This window comes from Eleutherodactylus coqui, chromosome 7, assembly GCF_035609145.1.
Source record: "Eleutherodactylus coqui strain aEleCoq1 chromosome 7, aEleCoq1.hap1, whole genome shotgun sequence".
Classification (NCBI taxonomy): domain Eukaryota; kingdom Metazoa; phylum Chordata; class Amphibia; order Anura; family Eleutherodactylidae; genus Eleutherodactylus; species Eleutherodactylus coqui.
Genome location: NC_089843.1, coordinates 201,600,735 through 201,623,216, shown reverse-complemented (window position 1 = coordinate 201,623,216; position 22,482 = coordinate 201,600,735). Strand labels below are relative to the sequence as shown.

Genomic DNA, 22,482 nt, shown 5'->3' with positions numbered 1-22,482 from the left:
GCGATTTGAAAAACTTAAAAAACTGGCGCCCGATTACGCTTTTAAATACTGATTATAAGATCTACGCTAAAATTATTGCAAATCGGATGCGTGCGGTAGTAGAGAGTGTGGTGAGTGAGGACCAGTACTGTGCGGTGCCTGGTAGGAGAGTACATGAGAGTCTGTGTCTGGTGCGGGATTGTCTGAGTGATTGTAAGGAGCGAAAGAAGAGTGTGTATGTGGTGAGCTTGGATTTTGAAAAAGCGTATGATAGGTTGTCGCATGGATTCTTGTTCCGAGTGTTGGTGTGCATGGGGTTCCCGGGTATGTTTGTAGAGCGAGTGAGGAGTCTGTATGAAAGGATTTATAGTAGTATGTTAGTGAATGGGAAGGTTGGAAGGAGAGTGAATGTGATGTCTGGTGTGCGTCAGGGGTGTCCGCTGTCGGCCGTGGTTTTCATCTGCGCCATGGAACCGTTACTATGCCTGATAAGACAGGATAAGATGGTGAGGGGGATCCACATCCCAGGTAGTGACGGCAGAGAGTTAAAGGTGTGTGCGTATATGGATGATGTGTGTGTGATGTGTGAGTCTGAGAGTGCAGTGAAGAGAGTGAAGCTATTAGTGTCCGTGTTTTGTGGTGCGTCTGCGTTCCGTATTAACTGGGACAAAAGTGAGTGCAAGCTGTTTGGTGAGACTGGAGTGAGTGTAGATATGGGTTTAAATATTGTGTTCGGGCCAATTAAAATCTTAGGCATCCAATTCAATAATAACTTACAGGGGGAAGAGAGCTGGGAGGAGGCAAAGCAGAAGGTAGAGAGAAGGCTAGATTTCTGGAAATTGCGCAATCTTACCATGATAGGCAAAATTCTCATATTAAAAAGCGTAATTTTACCAATCTTTCTATACGTGGCATTAGTTTTCCCTCCGGGATACATGAGTCAGAGGAGGATAAACAGAGTCATGTTTCTGTTTTTTTGGGGGTCCAAGATGGAACGCTTGAGGAGGGAGGTAGTACACAAGACTTGGGAGAGAGGAGGGATGGGCTTCCCAAATTTAGAGGCATATTTTGGATGTAACAGCATAGTCTTTCTACTGAGTATGTTGCACAAGACTACAAAAGGGGCGTGCATGATGCGGTATTTAGCAGGGAGATGGTTCGTGCGCATGAAATGGTGCGAATACGACTTGAGGAAACCAGTCGCTTTCCAAATCCCTAAGTGGTATGAATGGACAGCATGTTTTGTGGCGAAGTTTGAGTTGGATGACTGTGAAGTGAATGTACTTAAGAATAAGCGAATGGTGAAACGAATGATTGAGAGTAAGGATGAGGTGTCTGATATTAATTCTGTTAGCAGAGTGAATGTGGAGAGAGTGTGGAAGAAAGTGCGGATGGATGGGATGAGTAATAGGCAGAGTGAGATTGTATGGCAGAGTCTGCATGGCGTGTTACCGGTGCGAGAGTTTCAGCGTGTGAGAGGTTTGGTGAGGAGTGAGAGATGTCCGAGAGAGGGGTGCGGTGGATGTGAGAATGTGGTTCATTTATTTTGGAACTGCAGCCATGCACAAAATGTGCTGCGGAGACTTGGCTCGTTATGTAAGGAGATAACAGGAGTTAATTTCATGTCCTTTGAGTTAGTTATGTTTGGTTTGGGTGCGAGAGGCAGTGCGAGAGAGAGACTGTTGTGGCTGTTTATGGCGTGTGTGAAGGAAGTGTTGTGGGATGTAAGGAATGTGTATGTGTTCAAGAGGAAGGATGTAAGTGAGAGGGACAGCGTGAGAATGGTGTTGGGGAAATTATACTTTATTTATTTATGGGATAAAAGAAAGGATGGAGTCGATGCGGAAGGAATATGGAAGGTTAAAAAATGGATACAATTAGTTGATTTGTCATGATTTGTAATGTATTTCTGTTGTTTGATGTGATGGAATTATTATGTTGTAAATAAATAAAAACCTTTGGTTTAAAAAAAAAAAAAAAAAAATCTGTTCTTATCAGTTTAATATCTGATACGTCCCCTATCTGGGGACCATATATTAAATGGATTTTTAGAACAGGGAGCTGGAAAAAGAGCTTGCTCTGTCCACTCCACGCATTGACCTGGTATTGCAGTACCTCCAGGACCGGTGCACCCCCTTTCCTACAGCAGTTTCCAAAAGCAGAAAAACAAAACTGACGAGCAAGAGGTGCAGCGCAGCTGTGGCGGCTGCTGCTACCACCACCCAAGCACTTTGATTGACACTCAGCCCGTCTGCTCGCAACATTGTATCCACTGAGCAGCTGCGTCTGCCAGAGTGTGCACAGCACAGGTACAACTGGAAGCAAAACAACACACACACCAGTTCATATAGCAGCCGCACTCTATAGTTCGTACCTACCGCTGCGCTAATAGCCAAGTTGGAAACATCGGGCAGGCACAGCGTATCCTGGCAGCCTGCGTCTGTATGCTTCACGTATTCGGGTCATGGGTGTATGTGCAGGGGGCCCGGAGCCCCAGGGGGCCCATAAAGTCTCTCTTCCCCACATTGTAAACCAATGCTATCAATGAAGCTTTATAGTTTGGGGGCCCAGTTCCAGACTTTGTACTCGGGCCCCGCAGCTTCAAGTTACACCTCCAGATCAGGATAATGCTAGGCCATTCCAACCAGCCTGTGTGTGTGACCTGCAGTCGCTGGTAGTCGAAAAGCGGCCGGCCCCGGATGCGCGCTTCAGAGTGGACAGACAGCAGCGGACCCCCAATCACACAGGCCCAAGGCTTGCTATGTAGCACGGAATACCTCATTGGACTGCAGCACTCCACGCGGGCTGAGATACACGCTCCACGTGGGATGGGCAGTATTCGTCCATGAAGATCCAGGCCAACGTTTAGAGATGGAGCAACACTCGGGGAGCAAAGAACTCCAACGAACGGACGTCTACTTTACAAGGATGTATTGCTTTATTCAATGCATGGACACAGAAACAGTTCAACCGCTCGATTACAGACCGCAGTCAATACAGTAAAGAAAGAAATGTGTCTGTTTAATGTAAACTTGCATGGAGCTCGTTTGTCAGCCACTGACTGACTGAATGCTGAAACGTGGTCTAACGTTACATGCACCACCAGGGATAAGGCCTTGCCTATAAGCATTCCCCAGCTGGCAAAAACGGAACCTCCCTGCCTATTCCTCACCATGGAAGAACGGAACCTACCTTTTTTTAAAAAAAAGAAAGCCACAGCAGCAGCCAACTAGATTTTGGTAGGCCGCTGTCTCCCCCTTGTGTGCTGCATAAAAAATGCACTCCACTAAAAATAACAATGATCCACGAAATAGAGCGTATGGAGAGAACGAGGCTTCTAGATGAGCCGTCAGGCTATGATAAATTGTATCACACCTGGGCGATATGGATAGATGCCCGGAGCTCACCCCTATTTACCAAGTGGTTACAGACAGGGACATGTGAGTAACACGTTTAAACCACAATTGTAAAGAGAAACAACAATTCCGGAGCCCGCCCCCCCCCCCCTTTTTGTTTTATTTTCTCTTTCTCCCGTGTCATAGATACCTACCCTCCCTTACCACTCCCCCCCCCCTTACCCTCCCCTCATTCCCCTGTTTGTAGACCTTATAAAATATCACAGACAAACATGATATAGTTCAACTCGAAATTGATTTATTAAGTTTCATTGTCAAAGTTATTTTTACATTGCTTTGAGATAAGGCAAAAGTTTCCCCCCCTCCATGAAACCAATAAAACCTATATTGAATAAAATAAAAATGATGCAGTTACCGGTAGTTCCGCAGCTTCTTGGTGGAAATAAAGACCATCTCCCGTCTCCCAGCTGCAGCAGAGACTGACTGAAATGGCTGCCAAGCCCGGTATTAATGCTTCTAAATTGATGACATCACAAAGGAGTGACATCGTCAGCCTTCCAAACACCTGGCTCAATTGCATACAGTATGTATGTATGTATGCATGTATGTGAGTCTATCTATCTATCTATCTATCTATCTATCTTTATTAATTATGTAGAATATAGATATGGATTATTTCTAATTTACAGATTTTGTAGATATAGATTAAAGATAGATTTAAGATTGTATGTGTGTGTGTATATGTGTGTGTGTGTGTGTGTGTGTGTGTGTGTATGTATGTATGTATGTATGTATGTATATATATATATATAATGTATATATGTAAAAAAAATATAAAATCTGTAGGTATGTATGTATGTATGGCGGGCGGGCAAAAAAGGCCTGCTGTATGTTTTTAAGTTCTTCGGATGACCATGCCGCTCTAATATTCTCCTTACTAGGGTCTACTAATGCTGGCCCAGGGGAAGGCAATAAAGCCCTATGGGGCCGAAGCCAATTTCCCTTATTTTAGGTAAAAAGTTTCCATCCGTCCCTACTCGAAATGCGGCTGGCCGAAGAGATCCCTCCAACCGACCGGCCGACGCACCTTCAGAGACAAACTAGTGCTTGCTTCTAGTGTCATCGCCGGCTTAACCCTCGTTTGTAGGGAGCTGACGAGTCCTGCAGCAGCAGGCTCTGCAAGCCTAGGATGCGTGAGCACGGTGCAAGAGGAAGGACTGAGGGTGTGAGGCTGGGCGCGGTTGAGAAGGCGTGGGGCGGGGCTATGGAAAGTTTTACTAGCTCTCCCAGCTGCCTGGGTGCATTGTGGGTGCGCCCAGAGTGCTGGCTGAGCGTGTTGCCTCAAGCCTTGGAAGTGGAGTTGGGCGGACCGGGCTACAGGTGAAACCCATTTCGGGTTATCGCTTCTCGGCCTTTTGGCTAAGATCAAGTGTAGTATCTGTTCTTATCAGTTTAATATCTGATACGTCCCCTATCTGGGGACCATATATTAAATGGATTTTTAGAACAGGGAGCTGGAAAAAGAGCTTGCTCTGTCCACTCCACGCATTGACCTGGTATTGCAGTACCTCCAGGACCGGTGCACCCCCTTTCCTACAGCAGTTTCCAAAAGCAGAAAAACAAAACTGACGAGCAAGAGGTGCAGCGCAGCTGTGGCGGCTGCTGCTACCACCACCCAAGCACTTTGATTGACACTCAGCCCGTCTGCTCGCAACATTGTATCCACTGAGCAGCTGCGTCTGCCAGAGTGTGCACAGCACAGGTACAACTGGAAGCAAAACAACACACACACCAGTTCATATGGCAGCCGCACTCTATAGTTCGTACCTACCGCTGCGCTAATAGCCAAGTTGGAAACATCGGGCAGGCACAGCGTATCCTGGCAGCCTGCGTCTGTATGCTTCACGTATTCGGGTCATGGGTGTATGTGCAGGGGGCCCGGAGCCCCAGGGGGCCCATAAAGTCTCTCTTCCCCACATTGTAAACCAATGCTATCAATGAAGCTTTATAGTTTGGGGGCCCAGTTCCAGACTTTGTACTCGGGCCCCGCAGCTTCAAGTTACACCTCCAGATCAGGATAATGCTAGGCCATTCCAACCAGCCTGTGTGTGTGACCTGCAGTCGCTGGTAGTCGAAAAGCGGCCGGCCCCGGATGCGCGCTTCAGAGTGGACAGACAGCAGCGGACCCCCAATCACACAGGCCCAAGGCTTGCTATGTAGCACGGAATACCTCATTGGACTGCAGCACTCCACGCGGGCTGAGATACACGCTCCACGTGGGATGGGCAGTATTCGTCCATGAAGATCCAGGCCAACGTTTAGAGATGGAGCAACACTCGGGGAGCAAAGAACTCCAACGAACGGACGTCTACTTTACAAGGATGTATTGCTTTATTCAATGCATGGACACAGAAACAGTTCAACCGCTCGATTACAGACCGCAGTCAATACAGTAAAGAAAGAAATGTGTCTGTTTAATGTAAACTTGCATGGAGCTCGTTTGTCAGCCACTGACTGACTGAATGCTGAAACGTGGTCTAACGTTACATGCACCACCAGGGATAAGGCCTTGCCTATAAGCATTCCCCAGCTGGCAAAAACGGAACCTCCCTGCCTATTCCTCACCATGGAAGAACGGAACCTACCTTTTTTTAAAAAAAAGAAAGCCACAGCAGCAGCCAACTAGATTTTGGTAGGCCGCTGTCTCCCCCTTGTGTGCTGCATAAAAAATGCACTCCACTAAAAATAACAATGATCCACGAAATAGAGCGTATGGAGAGAACGAGGCTTCTAGATGAGCCGTCAGGCTATGATAAATTGTATCACACCTGGGCGATATGGATAGATGCCCGGAGCTCACCCCTATTTACCAAGTGGTTACAGACAGGGACATGTGAGTAACACGTTTAAACCACAATTGTAAAGAGAAACAACAATTCCGGAGCCCGCCCCCCCCCCCCCCCCTTTTTGTTTTATTTTCTCTTTCTCCCGTGTCATAGATACCTACCCTCCCTTACCACTCCCCCCCCCCTTACCATCCCCTCATTCCCCTGTTTGTAGACCTTATAAAATATCACAGACAAACATGATATAGTTCAACTCGAAATTGATTTATTAAGTTTCATTGTCAAAGTTATTTTTACATTGCTTTGAGATAAGGCAAAAGTTTCCCCCCCTCCATGAAACCAATAAAACCTATATTGAATAAAATAAAAATGATGCAGTTACCGGTAGTTCCGCAGCTTCTTGGTGGAAATAAAGACCATCTCCCGTCTCCCAGCTGCAGCAGAGACTGACTGAAATGGCTGCCAAGCCCGGTATTAATGCTTCTAAATTGATGACATCACAAAGGAGTGACATCGTCAGCCTTCCAAACACCTGGCTCAATTGCATACAGTATGTATGTATGTATGCATGTATGTGAGTCTATCTATCTATCTATCTATCTATCTATCTATCTATCTTTATTAATTATGTAGAATATAGATATGGATTATTTCTAATTTACAGATTTTGTAGATATAGATTAAAGATAGATTTAAGATTGTATGTGTGTGTGTATGTGTGTGTATGTGTGTGTGTGTGTGTGTGTGTGTGTGTGTGTGTATGTATGTATGTATGTATGTATGTATATATATATATATATAATGTATATATGTAAAAAAAATATAAAATCTGTAGGTATGTATGGCGGGCGGGCAAAAAAGGCCTGCTGTATGTTTTTAAGTTCTTCGGATGACCATGCCGCTCTAATATTCTCCTTACTAGGGTCTACTAATGCTGGCCCAGGGGAAGGCAATAAAGCCCTATGGGGCCGAAGCCAATTTCCCTTATTTTAGGTAAAAAGTTTCCATCCGTCCCTACTCGAAATGCGGCTGGCCGAAGAGATCCCTCCAACCGACCGGCCGACGCACCTTCAGAGACAAACTAGTGCTTGCTTCTAGTGTCATCGCCGGCTTAACCCTCGTTTGTAGGGAGCTGACGAGTCCTGCAGCAGCAGGCTCTGCAAGCCTAGGATGCGTGAGCACGGTGCAAGAGGAAGGACTGAGGGTGTGAGGCTGGGCGCGGTTGAGAAGGCGTGGGGCGGGGCTATGGAAAGTTTTACTAGCTCTCCCAGCTGCCTGGGTGCATTGTGGGTGCGCCCAGAGTGCTGGCTGAGCGTGTTGCCTCAAGCCTTGGAAGTGGAGTTGGGCGGACCGGGCTACAGGTGAAACCCATTTCGGGTTATCGCTTCTCGGCCTTTTGGCTAAGACCAAGTGTACCTGGTACAGGAAGTCTTAGCCGGAAGGTAACTCGGGTACCCCTCTCCTTTGCCTGGCGGGATCGCCCACTTCGGTGGGCTTCACCCGCCTGCTGCCATTAGGGAGAGGGATTAGTCCCAGAGTAAACGAGTTGCGATCCCCCTGCCTCTTCTGGTCTCCGGGCCAGAGGAGGGCACTTATTCCTAGGCGTCACAAGGCGGTTTGTGACACTATAGCTACAACATGGGTGAAAACCCAACCGAAATACCGGCTTATGTGCGGATAAAGAACACCGTACGTGTCTCTTTTACCAATAGTGCGGATACACGTGGCCTGAGGTATGTGGTCGAGGACGTGCTACAAGGAGTATTTAATGTACAAAAACGTGAGATTCTAGCGATCCAAGACTACCCCAAGCGACGGATCTATGACGTCACCCTAACTGAGACGGGCATCTTTCGAGACCTGGTTGCAGCCATACCGAGCAAAAAAGATCCGAAGCTTGCGGGTGTCTTGCTGGTCGAGCACGTCCTCGACATAACCAAACTCGTAGTGATTAAGATGTATTCACCCTACATTGACGTTAAAGAGGTTGAGGATTTCCTTCTACGCTATTTTAAATCCGTCAGATGTATGGGAAAGATAATGAACGAGTTTGGTATCTGGACCTCGAAGTGGCGTTTCCAGGCCACGTGTGTAAGTGACCCCAGTAAGCCGGGGGGAGTGATCTTGCCGCCAGCGCGTTTTAAATTGGGCAAAGTGAATGGCGACCTGTACTTTGCGGGAATGCCCGACTTCTGCAGGATTTGTTCACAATACGGTCACCATAAGGATTCCTGTGCGAGCACCTGTAAGAAGTGTGGGGGCACGGATCACGAAACTACTCAATGTCAGAAAGGGAAAGGATGTTATTTTTGCGGCAGTGTTGGTCACCTCTACACGTTTTGCCCCCACAGAGCACAGAAGACGGAGCAGCAAGGGCGACCCGGACCCAAAGAGCAGCCAGGGCAGCCAGATGACCAAGCAGCACCCCCCCAGGGAGAGGAACCTGAGGAGATGGAGGTCTCCAGTGGACCCCCCCAGAGTGGTAAGGAGCAGCGGAGCATCAAAAGGAGGGTGAGTGACCGGCGGACAGGCTCTCCCTCCCGGGAAACCGGTAGAGGTAGTAGAGCCGGGGAAGCCGGTCCAGGCCCTCCGAAGATGCCCGCTCAAGCGGTGCCCGAGGTGGAGGACCCAGGGGGCACAGCGGCCGCAACGCAGAAACGGCGGAAAGGCTCAGGAGGCAAGCTTTATTCGGAGGTGGTGCAGGGGGGAACCCCGGAGATCCCGGCGAAGTCGGAGGACCCGGGGGAAGTACCCCCTGCTGTGTCATCCCAGAAGGCCCCTCCCCCTCCCGGCCAGGAGGGGGCGCGGGGTGCCACCTCCGAGGGCACAGAAACGCAAGTGAGCCAAGTACCCACCCCGGCGGAGGGGACAGAAATAAGCACGGGAGCCGGCCTGCTGGCCCCCTTGGAGTTTCCGGAAGGAATAGAATCGATATGGGATCTAACGCAAATCCCTCTCTCGGGCACCGTCGGGGGTCCACTAAGTGGAGTGGGTTCCTCTCCAGCATCGCCGTTCTCGATAGATTCGGATGCGGGGGGGTGTGAGAGTGCTAGCGAGGTCTTTGGCTTGCCCGGAGACTTTTGAAGACCCACGTATATCCTAGTCTCCAATGGCTGCTCTGTCGGGACTCACTTTTAATGTCAGAAGTATCGAGAGCCACGTGAGGAGGGTCGCCCTCTTCAACTACCTGACTATCTTTGCTGCCTCCGTATTTTTCCTGCAGGAGTGCGGCATCCCGCATAGAGCAAACTACAAAAAATACCAAGATGACTGGGTACATGGACCGTCGGTCTGGTCCGGCTCTAACGAGACCAGATCGGCGGGGGTCGCCATTCTTTTTAAAGGGAACGTTTTAATTGACGTTATTAATGAAATTTTACCAGGCAGAGTTTTATTGGTCAAGGCTTTTATCAATGGTATAAAGTGGCAGTTTTTAAACTTTTATGGATCAGCTGATAAGAAAGAGCGAGCAGAGATGCTAGAGATTTTACCCCTTTTTATTAACGATTCCGACCCCCTGATTTTAGCAGGGGATTTTAATTGTATTTTAAAGGGGGAACGCCGGCTTTCTAGCTCAGTGAGCAGAAATTATGATAAGACCTCTTCTATGTTAAAAAATCTGATTTTAGACGCCAAGCTCACTGATGCTTTTAAGAAATGCAATCCCAACGCATCAGAGGAAGCCGGCGTCACCTGGAGCAACAAGATCTGCAGCTCCAGGATAGATTTTATGTTCTGTTCTTATCAAGTACTGCCTTTTAGATGTGATTCTTTTACCAACATTTTCTCTGACCATAAGCTTTTATATTTTAAAGTTGATACCGTTTTAAAGAGGAAATCCGGTAAAAATGCCTGGAAGTTTAACGTGTCCCTTTTAGAAGATCCGCAGGTTTTATCCGATTTTATCACTTTTTATAAAGACTGCAGGCGAGTGAAAGATCCCAACACTCCCACCAGCCAGTGGTGGGAGATGATGAAGCAAAAAATTAAAAACTTTTTTATCAAGGTTGGGATCGCCAAGGCTAAAGAAAAACGCACATTTTATTCCAACCTGAACACTCGCCTGCAAACCCTGTATAAGTTCCGTGAACATGATATAGAGGTGGACCACGAGATCATCGAGGTGAAGAAAGAGATCGCCCGGTGCCTGGAGCAGAGGGGAAAAGAAATAATCTTCCGCTCTAAAGTACAACATCTGGAGGAAAATGAAACCTGCTCCAGGTACTTCTTCAAGAAGATAAGAGACAAGCGGACAGTCCTCGATGATCTCGGTGGCACCAAGGACATACAGGGTATTTTAAAGAAAGTGTATGAGTTTTATGCGGATCTTTTTAATACTAAACCTGTTGACAGTGATTTTATGAATGACTCGTTGAAGGAGATCACTGACGTTTTAGATCCTGGTTCTCGTGAGATTTTACTAAGGGACATCACAGAACAGGAGATTTTAGAGACTATTAAGAGTTTTAAACCAGGTAAGGTGCCTGGGCCTGATGGTATACCCATTGAGTTTTATGTCACCTTTTTTGGTATTTTTAAGGATGACCTCTTCTCCCTTTTTATTGAAGTTTTTATGTCTAAAGCCCTCCCGGGGTCCTGGAAGAAGGGTGACGTGTCTCTCCTATACAAAAAAGGAGACAAGACCGATATTAAAAACTGGAGACCGATCACCCTTCTGAACAGTGACTACAAAATAATGGCCAAAATATGTGCGAACAGACTAAAGACCGTAGTAAGCAAAATTGTACACCCCAACCAGGTCTGTGGGGTGCCCGGGAGGAGCATATGGGAGAATCTTAACCTGATCAAAGATGTTATTAGTGACACAAAATCAAGACAAGGTCAAATGGCAATTTTAACAATAGACTTCGAGAAAGCCTTTGACCGAGTGTCACATTTTTATCTTTTTAAGGTTTTAGAGAGAATGGGTATACCGGAAGGTTTTTTATTGTCTCTTAAAGCGTTTTACGATAATTGCACAAGCAGAATTTTAGTCAATGGTTTTAGGACACAGGAAGTACTTTTAAATTCCGGGGTGAAGCAGGGGTGTCCCTTGTCCCCACTACTTTTTATCTGCGCCCTAGAGCCTCTTTTATGTACAATCCGACGGGACAAGCTGATCCGAGGGATCCCCCTGCCCGGCGGGGGGGGGATCGAGGCCAAAGTAGTGGGGTACATGGACGATGTGGCAATACTTGGAAGGGACACCCTGTCAATCCAGAGAGCATCAAGGCAAATTGAGTTTTATTGCTGCGCCTCGGGTTTTAAGGTAAATTTTAACAAGAGTAGCATTTTAAACATCGGGGACCTGCCATTGTCAGATGTCCCCATCCCTGTGTCCGACTCAGTGCAAATTTTAGGTGTCTCCTTCAACGAGGACAACAGAGGTCTTAATAGTTGGGACTTGGTGGCACAGAAAGTCAATAAGAAAATTTGTATGTGGAGCATGCGGCAGCTGACCATGGAGGGGAGGGTTTTAATCACAAAGTCAGTGATTTTACCCATTTTACTGTATTTAAGCTTGGTGTTTCCCCCTCCTGGCAGAGTTTTTAATAAAATTGTAAAGGCATGCTTCACATTCTTATGGAGCTCCAAGATGGAAAAACTCAGCAGGGAAATCGTAATGAAGCCGAAGGAGATGGGAGGAAAAGATTTCCCTGATTTTAAAGCCTTTTTATATACGAAGTATTTTAGTATGTGTATTGGTGCTCTTTTTAAAAATCACTATTGGTCTTATTTTTTACGATACAATACTGGCTATTTTATGAGGAGGAATGGATGGTTCCGCACGGTTTTAAATTCCCCTTATTCTTTTAACTTGCCCCGTGAGTATAAGATTTTAGAAAAAATAGTGATTTTATATAATTTTACTGGCAAAAGTGCGCAAATTTTAATGAACAGTAAAGGCATTTTAAAAACCATAAAAGAAAGTGGTTTTTATGTACAAGTCAGTAATTTTAACGAAAAAAAGAGTAAAGAGACCTGGATGATGGTTAACCACTATATTTTTAATTCACAGAAAGATCTGGCCTGGAGCTGCGTCCATGACTGCCTTCCATGCCGGGCATTCCAGCATCGTAGAGGTTTGACCAACACTGCCGCATGCCCAAGACCCGGATGCCCAGGAGAAGAAACAACACTACATCTAATATGGACTTGTTTTATCGCCAAGAAAGTATGGACTAAGATATCACCGCTTATGATAAAGATCACCGGACTTAAGAAACTGACAGTGGAAGCCGTTTTATATGGATGCCTGGAATGCCCCACACAGACTCAAAGAATTATGGCATGGAAGATGGTCAACTCGGTCAAAGCAGCTCTGTGGAAAACCAGAAACATTTTAGTTTTTAAACATGAAGTTTTATCTGTGAAGGACATTTTATCAATTACTCTTAATGAGATGCACCAGTACTTTTTAGTAGACAAGAAAAATTTTCCTGTTTTAGCGAGAAAATGGCTTTTAGCAGAATGGAGCTCCATAATTTGATGCCACCAAGGGCCCTTTTATGTGATTTTTAATTTGTTTTGTATTTTAACATGTATTATACGTAGACAAATGTTTTAAATGGTATGTTTTAATGTGTTATTAATATGTTTTAAGGTACTATTGACAAACATTTTTAAAGCGTCTATGTAAATATATGTTGTGCAAATAAAAACACCCCCCCTTGTGGAGGGTTTGTCAACTTAAAAAAAAAAATCTGTTCTTATCAGTTTAATATCTGATACGTCCCCTATCTGGGGACCATATATTAAATGGATTTTTAGAACAGGGAGCTGGAAAAAGAGCTTGCTCTGTCCACTCCACGCATTGACCTGGTATTGCAGTACCTCCAGGACCGGTGCACCCCCTTTCCTACAGCAGTTTCCAAAAGCAGAAAAACAAAACTGACGAGCAAGAGGTGCAGCGCAGCTGTGGCGGCTGCTGCTACCACCACCCAAGCACTTTGATTGACACTCAGCCCGTCTGCTCGCAACATTGTATCCACTGAGCAGCTGCGTCTGCCAGAGTGTGCACAGCACAGGTACAACTGGAAGCAAAACAACACACACACCAGTTCATATGGCAGCCGCACTCTATAGTTCGTACCTACCGCTGCGCTAATAGCCAAGTTGGAAACATCGGGCAGGCACAGCGTATCCTGGCAGCCTGCGTCTGTATGCTTCACGTATTCGGGTCATGGGTGTATGTGCAGGGGGCCCGGAGCCCCAGGGGGCCCATAAAGTCTCTCTTCCCCACATTGTAAACCAATGCTATCAATGAAGCTTTATAGTTTGGGGGCCCAGTTCCAGACTTTGTACTCGGGCCCCGCAGCTTCAAGTTACACCTCCAGATCAGGATAATGCTAGGCCATTCCAACCAGCCTGTGTGTGTGACCTGCAGTCGCTGGTAGTCGAAAAGCGGCCGGCCCCGGATGCGCGCTTCAGAGTGGACAGACAGCAGCGGACCCCCAATCACACAGGCCCAAGGCTTGCTATGTAGCACGGAATACCTCATTGGACTGCAGCACTCCACGCGGGCTGAGATACACGCTCCACGTGGGATGGGCAGTATTCGTCCATGAAGATCCAGGCCAACGTTTAGAGATGGAGCAACACTCGGGGAGCAAAGAACTCCAACGAACGGACGTCTACTTTACAAGGATGTATTGCTTTATTCAATGCATGGACACAGAAACAGTTCAACCGCTCGATTACAGACCGCAGTCAATACAGTAAAGAAAGAAATGTGTCTGTTTAATGTAAACTTGCATGGAGCTCGTTTGTCAGCCACTGACTGACTGAATGCTGAAACGTGGTCTAACGTTACATGCACCACCAGGGATAAGGCCTTGCCTATAAGCATTCCCCAGCTGGCAAAAACGGAACCTCCCTGCCTATTCCTCACCATGGAAGAACGGAACCTACCTTTTTTTAAAAAAAAGAAAGCCACAGCAGCAGCCAACTAGATTTTGGTAGGCCGCTGTCTCCCCCTTGTGTGCTGCATAAAAAATGCACTCCACTAAAAATAACAATGATCCACGAAATAGAGCGTATGGAGAGAACGAGGCTTCTAGATGAGCCGTCAGGCTATGATAAATTGTATCACACCTGGGCGATATGGATAGATGCCCGGAGCTCACCCCTATTTACCAAGTGGTTACAGACAGGGACATGTGAGTAACACGTTTAAACCACAATTGTAAAGAGAAACAACAATTCCGGAGCCCGCCCCCCCCCCCCCCCTTTTTGTTTTATTTTCTCTTTCTCCCGTGTCATAGATACCTACCCTCCCTTACCACTCCCCCCCCCCCCTTACCCTCCCCTCATTCCCCTGTTTGTAGACCTTATAAAATATCACAGACAAACATGATATAGTTCAACTCGAAATTGATTTATTAAGTTTCATTGTCAAAGTTATTTTTACATTGCTTTGAGATAAGGCAAAAGTTTCCCCCCCTCCATGAAACCAATAAAACCTATATTGAATAAAATAAAAATGATGCAGTTACCGGTAGTTCTGCAGCTTCTTGGTGGAAATAAAGACCATCTCCCGTCTCCCAGCTGCAGCAGAGACTGACTGAAATGGCTGCCAAGCCCGGTATTAATGCTTCTAAATTGATGACATCACAAAGGAGTGACATCGTCAGCCTTCCAAACACCTGGCTCAATTGCATACAGTATGTATGTATGTATGCATGTATGTGAGTCTATCTATCTATCTATCTATCTATCTATCTATCTATCTATCTTTATTAATTATGTAGAATATAGATATGGATTATTTCTAATTTACAGATTTTGTAGATATAGATTAAAGATAGATTTAAGATTGTATGTGTGTGTGTATATGTGTGTGTGTGTGTGTGTGTGTGTGTGTGTGTGTGTATGTATGTATGTATGTATGTATGTATGTATATATATATATATAATGTATATATGTAAAAAAAATATAAAATCTGTAGGTATGTATGTATGTATGGCGGGCGGGCAAAAAAGGCCTGCTGTATGTTTTTAAGTTCTTCGGATGACCATGCCGCTCTAATATTCTCCTTACTAGGGTCTACTAATGCTGGCCCAGGGGAAGGCAATAAAGCCCTATGGGGCCGAAGCCAATTTCCCTTATTTTAGGTAAAAAGTTTCCATCCGTCCCTACTCGAAATGCGGCTGGCCGAAGAGATCCCTCCAACCGACCGGCCGACGCACCTTCAGAGACAAACTAGTGCTTGCTTCTAGTGTCATCGCCGGCTTAACCCTCGTTTGTAGGGAGCTGACGAGTCCTGCAGCAGCAGGCTCTGCAAGCCTAGGATGCGTGAGCACGGTGCAAGAGGAAGGACTGAGGGTGTGAGGCTGGGCGCGGTTGAGAAGGCGTGGGGCGGGGCTATGGAAAGTTTTACTAGCTCTCCCAGCTGCCTGGGTGCATTGTGGGTGCGCCCAGAGTGCTGGCTGAGCGTGTTGCCTCAAGCCTTGGAAGTGGAGTTGGGCGGACCGGGCTACAGGTGAAACCCATTTCGGGTTATCGCTTCTCGGCCTTTTGGCTAAGATCAAGTGTACCTGGTACAGGCGGTCTTAGTCAGGAGGTAACTCGGGTACCCCTCTCCTCTGCCTGGCGGGATCGCCCACTCCGGTGGGCTTCACCCGCCTGCTGCTATTGGGGAGAGGGATTAGTCCCAGGGTAAACGAGTCGCGATCCCCCGGCCTCTTCTGGTCTCCGGGCCAGAGGAGGGCACCCACCTAGTTGGACATCACAAGAGCGGTCTTGTGATAATGACGATTTCTAAAATGGGCGAGGGCCCTCACGACATACCGGCTTATGCGCGGATTAAGAACACGATACGTGTCTCTTTTTTGGACAGTGCGGACACACGTGGCTTGAAGTATGTGGTTGAGGACGTGCTTAAAGGAGCTTTTAACGTGCAGAAACGCGAAATACTAGCGATACAAGATTACCCCAAGCGTCGGATCTATGACGTAACTTTTACCGAAAATGGCATCTTCCGTGACGTAGTGGCAGCGATTCCCGAGAAAAAAGATCCGAGGCTTGAGGGTGTCTTGCTAGTCGAGCACGTCCTTGACATCACTAAACTCGTAGTGATTAAGATGTATTCTCCCTACATTGACGTGAAAGAGGTCGAGGACTTCCTACTACGTTATTTCAAATCTGTCAGATGTATGGGAAAGATAATGAACGAGTTTGGTATTTGGACCTCAAAATGGCGATTCCAGGCCACGTGTGTAAGTGACCCCAGTCGGCCCGGGGGAGTGATCTTACCGCCCGCGCGTTTTAAATTGGGGAAAGTGAATGGCGACCTGTACTTTGCGGGAATGCCTGACTTCTGCAGGATTTGCTCACAATACGGTCACCAAAAAGAAAATTGCGCTAGTACATGCAAGAAATGTGGGGGCACAGACCATGAAACGAGTCAATGTAAGAAAGGAAAAGGGTGTTTTTTTTGCGGCGGTGTTGGTCACCTCTACACGTCTTGTCCCCACAGAGCACAGAAAGCGGAGCAGCAAGGGCGACCCGGACCCGAGGAGCGGCCAGGGCAGCCAGAGAACCGAACAACACCCCCCCAGGGAGAGGAACCTGAGGAGATGGAGGTCTCCAGTGGACCCCCCAAGAAGGACGGTTTGGAGCAGCGGAGCATCAAGCGGAGGGTGAGTGATCGGCGGACAGGCTCTCCCTCCCGGGAAACCGGTGGAGGTAGTAGGGCCAAGGAAGCCGGTCCAGACCCTCCCAAGATGCCCGCTCAAGCGGTGCCTGAGGCGGAGGACCCGGGGGGCACGGCGGCAGCAGCAGCAAATAAAAGGAGGAAAGGCTCGGGCGGAAGGTTATACTCGGAGGTGGTGCAGGGGGGAACTCCGGAGATCCCGGCGGAGCCGGAGGACCCGGAGAAAGTACCCCCTGCGGTGTCATCGCAGAAGGCCCCTCCCCCTCCTCGGCAGGAGGGGGCGGGGGGAGCCACCTCCGAGAGCGGTGGATCAGGAACGAGCCGAGTACCCACCCCGACAGAAGGGGAAGAGATGGAGACGGGAGCTGGCCTGCTAGCCCCCCTGGAGATTCCGGAGGGAATACAGGCGATATGGGATCTCACGCAGATCCCTCTCTCGGGCACCGTAGGGGGTCCACTTAGTGAGGTAGGTTCCTCTCCAGCATCCCCGCTTACGATGGATTCGGATGTGGGGGGGTGCGAGAGTGCCAGCGAGGTCTTTGGCTTGCCCGGAGACTTCTAAGAGAAGACCCTCGTTATCACCTAGTCTCCAATGGCTGCTCTATCGGGACTCACTTTTAATGTCAGAAGCATCGAGAGCCACGTGAGGAGGGTCGCCCTCTTCAGCTATCTGACAATTTTTGCTGCCTCCGTTTTCTTCCTGCAGGAGTGCGGGATCCCGCATAGGGCCCAGTATAAAAAATACCAAGATGACTGGGTACATGGACCGTCGGTCTGGTCCGGCTCTAACGAGACCAGATCGGCGGGGGTCGCCATTCTTTTTAAAGGGAACGTTTTAATTGATACTATTAACGAAATTTTACCAGGCAGAATTTTATTGGTCAAGGCTTTTATTAATGGTATAAAATGGCAGTTTTTAAACTTTTACGGATCAGCAGATAAGAATGAACGTGCAGAAATGCTAGAGATTTTACCCCTTTTTATTAGCGATTCTGATCCTCTTATTTTAGCGGGGGATTTTAATTGCATTTTAAAGGGGGAACGCCGGCTTTCCAGATCAGTAAGTAGAAATTACGACAAGACCTCTGCTATACTAAGCAACGTGATTTTAGACGCCAAACTTACTGATGCTTTTAAAACATGCAACCCCAATGCATCAGAGGAAGCCGGCGTCACCTGGAGCAACAAGATCTGCAGCTCCAGGATAGATTTTATGTTTTGTTCTTATCAAGTACTGCCTTTTAGATGTGATTCTTTTACTAACGTGTTTTCTGATCACAAGCTTTTATATTTTAAAGTTGATACCGTTTTTAAGAGAAAAGCCGGTAAGAATGCCTGGAAATTTAACGTGTCCCTTTTAGAAGATCCGCAGATTTTATCTGATTTTATCACTTTTTATAGAAACTGCAGGCGAGTGAAAGATCCCAACACTCCCACCAGCCAGTGGTGGGAGAAGATGAAACAAAAATTCAAATCATTTTTTATCAAGGTTGGGATCGCCAAGGCCAAAGCAAAACGCACATTTTATTCTAATCTGAACACTCGCCTGCAGACCCTGTATAAGTTCCGTGAACATGATATAGAGGTGGACCACGAGATCATCGAGGTGAAGAAAGAGATCGCCCGGTGCCTGGAGCAGAGAGGAAAAGAGATCATATTCCGTTCGAAAGTGAAACATCTGGAGGAGAACGAGACCTGCTCCAGGTACTTCTTTAAGAAAATACGAGACAAGCGGACAGTCCTCGATGATCTCGGTGGCACCAAGGACATACAGGGTATTTTAAAGAAAGTGTATGAGTTTTATGCGGATCTTTTTAATACAAAAACTGTTGACAGTGATTTTATGAACGACTCGTTGAAGGAGATCACTGACGTTTTAGATCCTGGTTCTCGTGAGATTTTATCACGGGACATCACAGAACAGGAGATTTTAGACACTATTAAAAGTTTTAAACCAGGTAAGGTGCCTGGGCCCGATGGTATACCCATAGAGTTTTATGTCACCTTTTTTGGTATTTTTAGGGATGACCTTTTCTCCCTTTTTACTGAGGTTTTTATGTCGAAAGCCCTCCCGGGGTCCTGGAAGAAGGGTGACGTGTCTCTTTTATACAAGAAAGGAGACAAGACAGACATCAAGAACTGGAGACCGATCACCCTTCTGAACAGTGACTACAAGATAATGGCCAAAATATGCGCAAATAGACTCAAGACCGTAATAAGCAAAGTTGTACACCCCAACCAGGTCTGTGGGGTGCCCGGGAGGAGCATATGGGAGAATCTTAACCTCTTAAAAGATTGTATTAGTGACACAAAGTCCAGGAACGGGAAAATGGCGGTTTTAACTATCGACTTTGAAAAAGCCTTTGACCGTGTGTCACATTTTTATCTTTTTAAGGTTTTAGAGAGAATGGGTATACCGGAAGGTTTTTTATTGTCTTTAAAAGCGTTTTACAACAACTGCACGAGTAGAATTTTAGTCAATGGTTTTAGGACACAGGAAGTACTTTTAAAGTCCGGGGTAAAGCAGGGGTGTCCCTTGTCCCCACTACTTTTTATCTGCACACTAGAGCCTCTTCTATGCACCATAAGACGGGACAAGCTGATCCGTGGGATCCCCCTGCCCGGCGGGGGGGGGATCGAGGCCAAAGTAGTGGGGTACATGGACGATGTGACAATTCTTGGAAGGGACACCCTGTCGATCCAGAGAGCAACCAGACAAATAGAGTTTTATTGCTGCGCCTCGGGTTTTAAGGTAAATTTTAACAAAAGCAGTATTTTAAATATCGGGGACCTGCCATTGTCAGATGTCCCCATTCCTGTGTCCGACTCGGTGCAGATTTTAGGTGTCTCCTTCAACGAGGACAACAGAGGTCTTAACAGCTGGGACTTGGTGGCACAAAAGATAAACAAGAAAATATGTATGTGGAATATGAGAAGGTTGACCATGGAGGGGAGGGTTTTAATCATAAAAATGGTGATTTTACCGATTTTATTGTATTTAAGCCTAGTGTTCCCCCCTCCTGGTAGAGTTTTTAACAAAATCGTAAAAGCTGTTTTTACCTTCTTCTGGAGCTCCAAAATGGAAAAACTAAAAAGAGAAATAGTAATGAAGCCAAAAATAATGGGCGGTAAAGACTTCCCCGATCTGAAAGCCTTTTTATATATAAAGTATTTTAGCATGTGCCTGGGCGCACTTTTTAAAAACCACGCATGGTCTTACTTTTTACGCTACAACACAGGTTATTTTATGAGGCGGAACGGATGGTTCAAAACGGTTTTAAACTCCCCTTATTCTTTTAATCTGTCCAAAGACTATGCGATTTTAGAGAAAATTGTGGTTTTATACGATTTTACTGGAAAAAGTGCACAGGTTTTAATGAATTCTAAATTAATGATAAAGAGTTTTAAGGAAAGTGGCTTTTATGTTCAAGTTAGTAATTTTAATGAGCGCAAAACAAAGGACACCTGGAGACTAGTTAATAATCATATTTTTAACCCACAGAAGGATCTGGCCTGGAGCTGCATACACGACTGTCTTCCATGCCGGGCATTCCAGCATCGTAGAGGACTGACCAACACCGCCGCATGCCCAAGACCCGGATGTGGAGAAGAGGAAACGACACAGCATCTGATATGGACTTGCTTTTTAACCAAAAGGATATGGACTCAGTTTTTACCCTTGCTTAAAAGAATAACAGGATTAAAGAAACTAACACTGGAAGGAGTATTATATGGATGTCTGGAATGCCCCACACGGACTGAGAGAATTATGGCATGGAAGATGGTCAACTCGGTGAAGGCAGCTCTGTGGAAGTCCAGAAACATTTTAGTTTTTAAGCACGAGGTTTTATCGGTTAAAGATATTTTATCCATTGCTCTTAATGAATCATACGAATATTATATTGTGGACAGGAAAAACTTTCCTATTTTATCGAGAAAATGGCTGATCGGGGAATGGAGCTCCATCATATAGTGCCACCAAGCGCCCTTTTATGTGGTTTTTAATGTGAATTTTAACAACATGTAATATAGGTAGACAATTTTTGGAATGTTTTATATGGTATGTTTTAATATGTTATACAATGTGTTTTTAATGTACTATATGAGCATTTTAATATGTCTGGAAATATGTTGTTGAAATAAAAATACCCCTCGGGGTTTGTCAACTTAAAAAAAAAAAAATCTGTTCTTATCAGTTTAATATCTGATACGTCCCCTATCTGGGGACCATATATTAAATGGATTTTTAGAACAGGGAGCTGGAAAAAGAGCTTGCTCTGTCCACTCCACGCATTGACCTGGTATTGCAGTACCTCCAGGACCGGTGCACCCCCTTTCCTACAACCGTTTCCAAAAGCAGAAAAACAACACCGACGAGCAAGAGGTGCAGCGCAGCTGTGGCGGCTGCTGCTACCACCACCCAAGCACTTTGATTGACACTCAGCCCGTCTGCTCGCAACATTGTATCCACTGAGCAGCTGCGTCTGCCAGAGTGTGCACAGCACAGGTACAACTGGAAGCAAAACAACACACACACCAGTTCATATGGCAGCCGCACTCTATAGTTCGTACCTACCGCTGCGCTAATAGCCAAGTTGGAAACATCGGGCAGGCACAGCGTATCCTGGCAGCCTGCGTCTGTATGCTTCACGTATTCGGGTCATGGGTGTATGTGCAGGGGGCCCGGAGCCCCAGGGGGCCCATAAAGTCTCTCTTCCCCACATTGTAAACCAATGCTATCAATGAAGCTTTATAGTTTGGGGGCCCAGTTCCAGACTTTGTACTCGGGCCCCGCAGCTTCAAGTTACACCTCCAGATCAGGATAATGCTAGGCCATTCCAACCAGCCTGTGTGTGTGACCTGCAGTCGCTGGTAGTCGAAAAGCGGCCGGCCCCGGATGCGCGCTTCAGAGTGGACAGACAGCAGCGGACCCCCAATCACACAGGCCCAAGGCTTGCTATGTAGCACGGAATACCTCATTGGACTGCAGCACTCCACGCGGGCTGAGATACACGCTCCACGTGGGATGGGCAGTATTCGTCCATGAAGATCCAGGCCAACGTTTAGAGATGGAGCAACACTCGGGGAGCAAAGAACTCCAACGAACGGACGTCTACTTTACAAGGATGTATTGCTTTATTCAATGCATGGACACAGAAACAGTTCAACCGCTCGATTACAGACCGCAGTCAATACAGTAAAGAAAGAAATGTGTCTGTTTAATGTAAACTTGCATGGAGCTCGTTTGTCAGCCACTGACTGACTGAATGCTGAAACGTGGTCTAACGTTACATGCACCACCAGGGATAAGGCCTTGCCTATAAGCATTCCCCAGCTGGCAAAAACGGAACCTCCCTGCCTATTCCTCACCATGGAAGAACGGAACCTACCTTTTTTTAAAAAAAAGAAAGCCACAGCAGCAGCCAACTAGATTTTGGTAGGCCGCTGTCTCCCCCTTGTGTGCTGCATAAAAAATGCACTCCACTAAAAATAACAATGATCCACGAAATAGAGCGTATGGAGAGAACGAGGCTTCTAGATGAGCCGTCAGGCTATGATAAATTGTATCACACCTGGGCGATATGGATAGATGCCCGGAGCTCACCCCTATTTACCAAGTGGTTACAGACAGGGACATGTGAGTAA

General features: G+C 46.6%; 4 non-coding genes across 4 annotated transcripts; all 4 read left to right on the top strand.

Moving 5' to 3' along the window:
* Positions 1 to 1,930: 1,930 nt before the first annotated feature.
* LOC136573913 (U2 spliceosomal RNA) lies at positions 1,931 to 2,116 on the top strand. Its single transcript, XR_010786121.1, has one exon. It is a non-coding gene; the product is annotated as a U2 spliceosomal RNA (small nuclear RNA).
* Positions 2,117 to 4,734: 2,618 nt separating this feature from the next.
* LOC136573733 (U2 spliceosomal RNA) lies at positions 4,735 to 4,925 on the top strand. Its single transcript, XR_010785955.1, has one exon. It is a non-coding gene; the product is annotated as a U2 spliceosomal RNA (small nuclear RNA).
* Positions 4,926 to 12,847: 7,922 nt separating this feature from the next.
* LOC136573930 (U2 spliceosomal RNA) lies at positions 12,848 to 13,037 on the top strand. Its single transcript, XR_010786131.1, has one exon. It is a non-coding gene; the product is annotated as a U2 spliceosomal RNA (small nuclear RNA).
* A 7,944-nt stretch (positions 13,038 to 20,981) lies between these two features.
* On the top strand, positions 20,982 to 21,171 carry LOC136573871 (U2 spliceosomal RNA). The gene has a single exon (XR_010786087.1). It is a non-coding gene; the product is annotated as a U2 spliceosomal RNA (small nuclear RNA).
* Positions 21,172 to 22,482: the final 1,311 nt, after the last annotated feature.